Source organism: Lygodium microphyllum, chromosome 14, assembly GCF_053477565.2.
Source record: "Lygodium microphyllum isolate KBCC chromosome 14, Lygodium_microphyllum_v1.1.10, whole genome shotgun sequence".
Classification (NCBI taxonomy): Eukaryota; Viridiplantae; Streptophyta; class Polypodiopsida; order Schizaeales; family Lygodiaceae; genus Lygodium; species Lygodium microphyllum.
Genome location: NC_141148.1, coordinates 148,508,720 through 148,517,328, shown reverse-complemented (window position 1 = coordinate 148,517,328; position 8,609 = coordinate 148,508,720).

Sequence of the window (8,609 nt, the reverse complement as noted above, 5' to 3'; positions counted from 1 at the left end):
TCACTTTCCTACTAGCTAACTTTTAAAAATGTCTCATTAGTCCATGAGGTAGCATCTAGATACAAGTCCTTACTATTGTCCAGCACTAGAGTTGATGAGAAAAGATAATTGGCAACCAAGCCTAGGTAACATCCAAAAAACAAAAACAAAAAAAACCATTCAAAAAGAAAGCGAGCCTTGAATTATAAAGAAACAATAGTTAAATGACATCTCTACTCTCAAGTGAAGGGAGTGAGCCCAATGTGGAAGCACATGAGCGAAAGCAAGAGCTATGGTGGAAGGAGCAAGAGCAAGAGCAAGAGAAACACAAGACGTGGGAGCTCCAACAATCACAATATGTGACCAGCCTTCCCTTTATTCAAATATCACTAAAAGAATAAAGAATGAAGTTATAAACAATGGGAGCTCACCACATGTTGTGTATAAGTATGCAAATAATATCAATGTAGTAATACACAGGCGGCTAGGCATAGGTACCTTTATCCCCCAACAACCTCCCACTTAAAGGCAAATGTGCCCTTAGTGAGGAGAAAAGGGAAACACAAAGTACAAATATACATAAGTTCAATAGGATGAGAAAATGTACCATCTCATCCGACACCCATCAACTTCCTAAGGAAGGCAAAATGCTCCATTGAGAGACCTTTCATGACCAAATTTGCAAGATTTTGGTCTATTGAGATCTTGACAAGGTCAACAGACTTATCCTCAATGACCTCTCTGATGAAGCGGTAACATACCTCGATGTGTTTTGTTTACGCATGGAAGATTGGATTCTTAGCTAACTAGATAGCACTCATAAACTCCCAATGCAGTGTAGGGACCACATCAATAATACCAAGGTCAACCTAACCAAAGAACCTCCTTGCAAGCCTCAATGGTTTTGCAACATACTCGACCTTAGTAGTAAAGAGGGCTGTGTATTTTTAAAGCACCCTAAACATCTAAGAAACATTACCTCCAATAAAGGTAAAGACATAGCTAAAGGTCGACTTCCTACTGTCTACATGTCTTGCATAATCAGAGTTAGTGTACCCCACAACTCCTAGATCTTGGCCACTATAACATATTAGCATGCCCTTCAGTTACCTCATGATACCATTGACAGCATCCCAATGCTATCTAGCTCTCTCTCCCTCTTGTGCACACATCTTTACTTGTCACTTTGATTTCCAACATGGTATTAGAGCCATCTCTGATCAATTGAGCTTCCCCTATCCACATCTTTGCTTAAGTGCAAATGAGAGTTTCATTTCATGCCTTGATTTCTTCTAGATACCTCTTCATCTGCTTAGGGTGTAGCAGCATAGCATGACGGAGCTCAACATTATGCTCATAGGAGGTTGGCATTGGTGAAATTCATGAATGTAGCACAAATTTCACAGCCTAGAGTTTGGATCACAAAAGATATAATTAGGGTGGCCACCATAAGGCATTTGTGGCTCTCCAAGTGGGCTATCTCCACCTTAGAGGGTTTCCAGAAATTCCTTCTCTACTACTCACACAGAGCAAAACCCTAACTATGTACCTTGCTGGAAGCCATAGCTAAAAAGCACGAAGCTTGGTTTTCTTCAAGTTTCTTCTCATCACTGAAGTCATGAATAGTGACTTTAATCACTAAACGAGCAAGGTTCAAGCACATTGTCTAGAAGCTCAAAACTCAGAGCTTCTTGCCCCCCGAAGGTGACTCTCAAGACAACATCCAACTGGTGGACTCCAACACAAGCACTTTTACTAGGCTTGGATGCTAGTGTTTTTGAACACTAACGAGATCAAACCACTAATCATTGCTTGCTAGTTAATCTCAACAATCTGAAGGATTTTAGGCCCTAAGCATATTCATTATGTGCTTAACTATCATCATCTCTCCTAGAAATTGTAAGGCTATGTGTCAAATATAAACACATAGACCATTTCGTTATTTTTATCTAATCTATCTACGTGAGTACACATAGGTTGTTTTCAGTCTAATATTCACTTGGATTAAAACATCATTTTAATTGCTTTTGCTTGTATTTCCCAATGGAATAGGCACTGCCATTGCCTTTGCAATCGATAAGACATTCTTATCATGGCTTATGTTGATGTAAAGCCTCAAATCCGCAAGTTGGATGGGAGAGACTTCCACCCATGGCAAGTGTTGGTAAAATGTAAAATGATGGAGAGAGGTTACTGGCACTTCATCAAAGGGACCAAAGCCATTAACATATCCAACCCTATAGATGTTGAAGATGATAAAAGAGGCCAAGCTATAATAATGTTGCACCTAGATGAATCCTTTATTCATCATATTGGCCAACTTGCAACTACATAAGAGAAGTGAGATGAGCTTGAGAAACTATATAGTATAAGAGGAAAGAATTCCAAAATATTCCTCAAAATAGAGTTCTTCAACTTGGAGTGCAAGCAAGGAGAAGACCTAGGAAAGTTCATTTCCCACATGGAGGTCTGGTGGCTCAATTAGCTTCAATTCAAGCTTCAGTTGTTGCTGAAGAAGATGCCATTGCAATACTCTTGAAAGCTATAAGAAATGTCTTTTCAACTCTTGTCGCTACCCTAACCAATGTAGCAAATCCTACACTTGAAGGTGTCATTTAGTCTTGTCTGGATGAGGGGAAGAGAAATAAAAAAAGAAGGTAGTACCAGCTCAGCATCTACCTCTACAACCTTGAATAACTCTTAATCCATATTGTGACTACTAAATGCTCATTTTGCAACAAAAAATGACATATTGTAAGCAATTGATGAAAAATATATCCCAACAAGATGAGTTGCAACAAATGTAAACAAATAGGGAATATTATCCCCAATTTATGGCTAGAAAATGCAATTGGATGATACCTCTTTTCCTCCCAAATCTAGGCTAAACAACAACTGATGTTATGCATTGTGGTTGCTGTTGAAAATATATAAAAGACCTCACCTCTTTTGGGTACTTTCAAAACCGGTGCTTATACTAATTTCTGGTTTTCATCCTCCAAGGATACTTGACATGGGTCATTCCAAACAAACCAATAGTTAAAGGGCAGTAGATAAGTCAATGGCAATGTCCTCTCTGCCAATGCATTGATAAATCTTCAATAGTATCCCACTAATGATAGAAAGTTGTGTACTTTATTTAGAAGTATGTGGTGGACTCATAGCGACAATAACCTTTATCTTTTCACCAGGGTCAATCGATGCAATATTAGCCGCGCTAACCACATGGCCTAATAGCAATCCATAGGGCGCTCAAAAAATGCACTTTCTTGGGTTAAAAGCAATGCAAAATTACCTACAACACTCAAAACATTTTCTTAAAATAACCAGTTTGTCTCTCCCTTTGTGGTGGCTGCCCCTAGACCATCAATAAGGGTTTTCAACTCCTCTAGGGAAATATCACCAAAAGTCTTATCAGTTGTACGTTGCCAAGAGCCTGGCACATTGCATAACCCAAATGCTATAACATGATATGCAAAGGTTCTAAATACAGTAATGAATTGTGAGAAATGCGGGATCTAGAGCATGGCAAAGGCGGAAGCTATGGAGGATGGAAGGAGAAGTGTGGACTCATGATGGAAAAGACACTGTTTGTTACACAAGTGAATTAGGTTCCAAGATTGAGACTTTGACTCATAAACACAATCTTGTGTATGTAGACAATGACATTGACACTTCACTGAAAAGAAAAGAGTACAATCATTGCATTAAGAAAAGGAAGCAAGTACAATGCTTTATAGGAAAGTAGGAAACTGCAGTAGGCACCATTGTGCATATGGGATAGATTAGCCTGCATATCCTTGACCCTGAAGCTCCATACAAAGAGGTTGTTTAGTGAGTGTGATTGCTGATTCTCAACACCCCTCCTCAATCACAACTAAAAAGGCACAAAGTGTGTAGAGGCTGTAATGAGAACTACCTGCAAAGTGTGGGCACACCACAAACATGGTAGACACCAGAGGCTATTGCAGAAAAGGCTAAGTGTGGGCACCAAAACATGATGGACATCCAGAGGCTGTAACAGGGGCCTCACAAAGTGTACAGGGACTGTAATGCCAAGTTACATAAGGAGTTTACAAAGCTTATGGCAGGAAGCATTAGAGCAAGGAAGTACAAGGCTTTTAAAACAGTCTATCAGGGTTATGAGAGTAGAAGGACTAGTGAGTCTTGTCCTTTCGATCCTGGTGGTCTTCATCTTCATCTTCTTCTTCATGTTTTGGTCCATGGTCTTCTTCTTCTTTCACAGCTGCAAGATAGGCCTTTTGGGACCTCTTCCTAGCATTATAGAACTTTTCAGTATGTCCGGTCCTTTTGCAGAAGTCACAGAAGAGCGGTTCCTTTTTACCTTTGTATCTGTTGTTTACATATAACATTTGTTCATCCTTTGAAGTGCTGGGCTCTTCTTTGCTTTTAAGTTTCTTTTCTTCTTCTAGCAGTGATGCCTGGATATCAACAAGTTCAGGATTTGGCATGTTGATTAAAGTTGTTGATACATTATTATATTCAGGAGGCAAACTCTTAAGTAGAACACCTATGCAAACATCTTCATCCATTTTAATGTTGATTCCTGCAAGTTGGGTTAGGAGTCCTTCCATGTAATTGAGATGTGTGGCAAGTGATGTGCTGGACTTCATTTCAAGCCTGAAGAACTCAATCAAGAGACCATACTTTGATGATTTAGATTGTGCACCGAACAGGGTGTCAAGTCTTTTCCATGTATCCTGTGAGGTCTCACAATTATCCACATGGTGGATATAACTATCGTCTAGCTCCAGTTTGATAATGGCCTGGGCTTTGTCATCATTCTTTTGCCAAGTAGTTGCAAGGTCCGCGTCCCAAGGTTTCTTCTCTTTGCCATTTGTGATGGCCCAGAGACCCTTTTTCATCAAGATGAGCTTGATGCGGGTTTGCCAAGTGTGAAATCCGACTCCTTTGAATCGAGCATTTGGAGAGTCTTTTCCCATGTTGAGGTTGCAAGATCAGCAGCAAATCAACACCAGAACTCTGAGATTTTATCAGTAGAAGAGCAGAATACAGTGTGTCAAGAGACACAGTTAGTGATAGTGTGAAAACACACTATGTCAGTGTTGATGTTGAGCTTGATTCTTCTTGTTCGGGATCGTTCGGTCGTTCTTCAATCTTCTCATGTCCTTCCCCTCCTTGATTTGATGCTGGCTCAATGGATTAGAGTGACAGAGGCTTGGGTTGAGTGTCAGGAGAGAGAAAAACTGAGAAAAAAAGCTTGAGAAATTTTTGGCTATGGTGGAATTAGGGTTTCTGAGACAGGGCCCTGGTTTTTCTCAGATTGCAGAAGCTATACTTGATCATTTTCAAAAAATTTTACATGCCTAGGAAGCTTACTTCATGGGCTATCAAAGCCCTATGAAAATTGTCCAGATCGTGGACTATATGGCGTACGCAGGTAGCTTAATCAGATTCGGCGCAGTTCAGGACAACGATGACGAATTTGTGCAATGCCAGGGTCAAGGCGCAGCAATGTCGTCAATTTACGTGCCAGGATGAAGCGCCTTGAGTAGAGGAACAACCCCCTAGAAGGAATCAAGAGCTGAAGTGGCCTGGTTGAGAAGTTATTGAATTTCCAAGTGAGGTAGGTCATGTCTGGCTATGGCAGACACAGAGCAGAGATTGAGAATTTTCACAATGCTGAGCTCCAGATGGTCAAATGTCCTGGATTGATGTGATACAGGGAAGCTTTGTGAGTTGGGGAATACTTTTCCAGAAGGAAGCTCCAAGAGATTTGACCTGTGGAGTGAGATATAAGCAGCTCAATCTGACAGGGTGCTGCTGGCTATGGCTGCCATGGAAGCTTTAGTGAGAGATTGGAGTCATACACTCACACTGAGTTGGATGTGAGTTGGATAGAGGTTGAGAGGAACCAAGAGAGGCTGGAGAAGCAATGCCATGCCCAATTGGGCTCTGATACCATGTGAGAAATGCGGGATCTAGAGCATGGCAAAGGCGGAAGCTATGGAGGATGGAAGGAGAAGTGTGGACTCATGATGGAAAAGACATTGTTTGTTACACAAGTGAATTAGGTTCCAAGATTGAGACTTGGACTCATAAACACAATCTTGTGTATGTAGACAATGACATTGACACTTCACTGAAAAGAAAAGAGTACAATCATTGCATTAAGAAAAGGAAGCAAGTACAATGCTTTATAGGAAAGTAGGAAACTGCAGTAGGCACCATTGTGCATATGGGATAGATTAGCCTGCATATCCTTGACCCTGAAGCTCCATACAAAGAGGTTGTTTAGTGAGTGTGATTGCTGATTCTCAACATGAATGTCGCTTTCAACTTGTATTCCTCTGCAATAGCCATTTGGTTATATTCAGCAAAGCAGTCCATGAATGAATAGATATCTTTACCCACCAATTGATCTAGGATCTAGTAAATAAATGGCAATGGATAGTAATATTTGATTGTCTGTTTATTGAGCTTTCTAAAATCTATGCAAAGCCAAATTTGATTATTCTTCTTTTTCCTAATAGTTACTGGCAAACACCACTCCATGTGTTGTGTAGGAAATATCAAGCCTGTCTCATGCAAATTTTGCAACTCCTCGAATAGTCTATCCCTTAGCTCAAAAGGCATACATCCCACTTTTTATCACACAGGGCAGCTACCTTCCTTCAAGCGAATGGTATGCACAACTAAATTGGGAGGAATATCCCTTAGCTCATCATAGCTCTAGGCAAAAATGTCATGGAACTCTTGAATCAAGGGCATGTAGTCCTTCCTTTCTTCCAGACTGAGCATAGACCCTAATTTAATCAATCATGGATCATCCAACGTACTGAGGTCCAGCTCAATAACATCCACGTCTCTTATTCTATCTCGAGCTTCTATCAACTCATTTATAGTCACCTGATAGACATCCTCTGCAGTGGACCTCTCTTTTGATTCATCACTTGATGAAGTCTCACTACTAGATGGATCCTCTAATGCATCTAATTTTGATGAAGATAAAGGTACTCTCTCACTTTGAGGAGATTCAGGATATGCATCTATTATCACACGTTGGGCACCTTGATGAAGTCCCACTACCAAATGGATCCTCTAATGCATCTAATTTCGACAAAGATAAATGTACTCTCTCACTTTGAGGAGATTTAGGATATGCATCTATTATCACACATCAAGCATCTCTACCAAAAATTAGATGACCATCGGGTATATCAACTTGACAGTCGGTTGCAAGATCCATGGCCTTCCTAACAATACTTGATAGCTTGGTTGCCCTGCAAACCTGATAACCCTAAAGTCCACAATGCCTTCCACATTAACAATAGTCATGCGAACTTTGGTGATGCAAGCTTCAAGTTGCCTTAAACTGTCATCAGCCATTTGGAGAATCGTAGAGGTATCCTTTTGGATTTCTAGTCCTAACCTTTCCATCAATTCTGAGCTCATAATATTGACAAAGGATTCCATACCTGTAATGGTATGTTCCACTAGTATGCTGTCAATATATGCTGCTACCCTTAGGCAATGCTTTTCAGCATGTTCAAACTAATCATCTTCTACCCGAGCTATTCCCAAGGGCTCAACGATATACCCAATGCAATGAATATTCTTGAACTCTTTACACCCTTCTAGAGAAGAGAACTCGCTAAGTCAAATTCATGATAGCTAGTAATGGTTCTCTTCTTCTGTTAGACTATTCTTTCTCTTGGTCATCACTGAACATGCTTTGGCATCTCTTTTTTAGCTTTTACCTTTTTCTTTGGCAACACCTTATTGGAGTTAAATTTTCCATCAACCGCTTTTAATGGACTAGCTTCCATATCAGGGTTAAGGACTTGCGTCCCCTTATCATCGTGTTTGAGGTTTATATCGATAGGTTTTGCATTATCTCTGTCACCTTCTTTAACCTTTTGTCCTCTTGAAATAGCTTGCAAATTGGAAACCTCTGCGCCATTAACACACACAGCTTCAATAAGGCTGACACCACTACCACTGGGCAGCTCCTCTATGGTAGCTTTCCCTCTTTACAGTATTTGTTTTGATCCCTCATCGCGTTGAAGATTGTTTCGTTGTACTTCGTGATTTATTAGACTTGGCTGCTTGCTCCCTTTGCTGAAGAGAGTTGATCTTACTCTAGCAAGTACTAGCTAAATTACCAGACTTCCCACATATGTCACATTTTACATTAGGGTAGTTTCTCAAAAAGAATTGACGGCCACACCACTTACAACTGAATCTTGATGGACCACCCTCTTTAGGGTGTCAACTTCCTATCAAGTTCTATTGCTTCTTTAGAAAATTAACATCTATGGTTATTTGTCTATATTGTTCTATTATCATATCGGTATAATGCTTCATCATGTCCTTGACTTGCCAAGAACATTTGATGCACTAGACTCATAGCTGCGAAGACCATCTAATTGCCATTCAATTGGTCTAACCAATTGATTAGGGATCGGCTATTGCTGTTGCTATCTAATTGAACTTCATTAGGGTTTGCCATTTAGCTTCCATTATTTAGTGGAGCCATCTGGCTAGTTGTCGGCGTGGTCACATTAGAAGGAGCTAGCAGTATGGGCACACTCTGTACTGTGCTTCCTCTCCCATTCAAATTGGTCATGGGCGTTCCTTGACTTCCA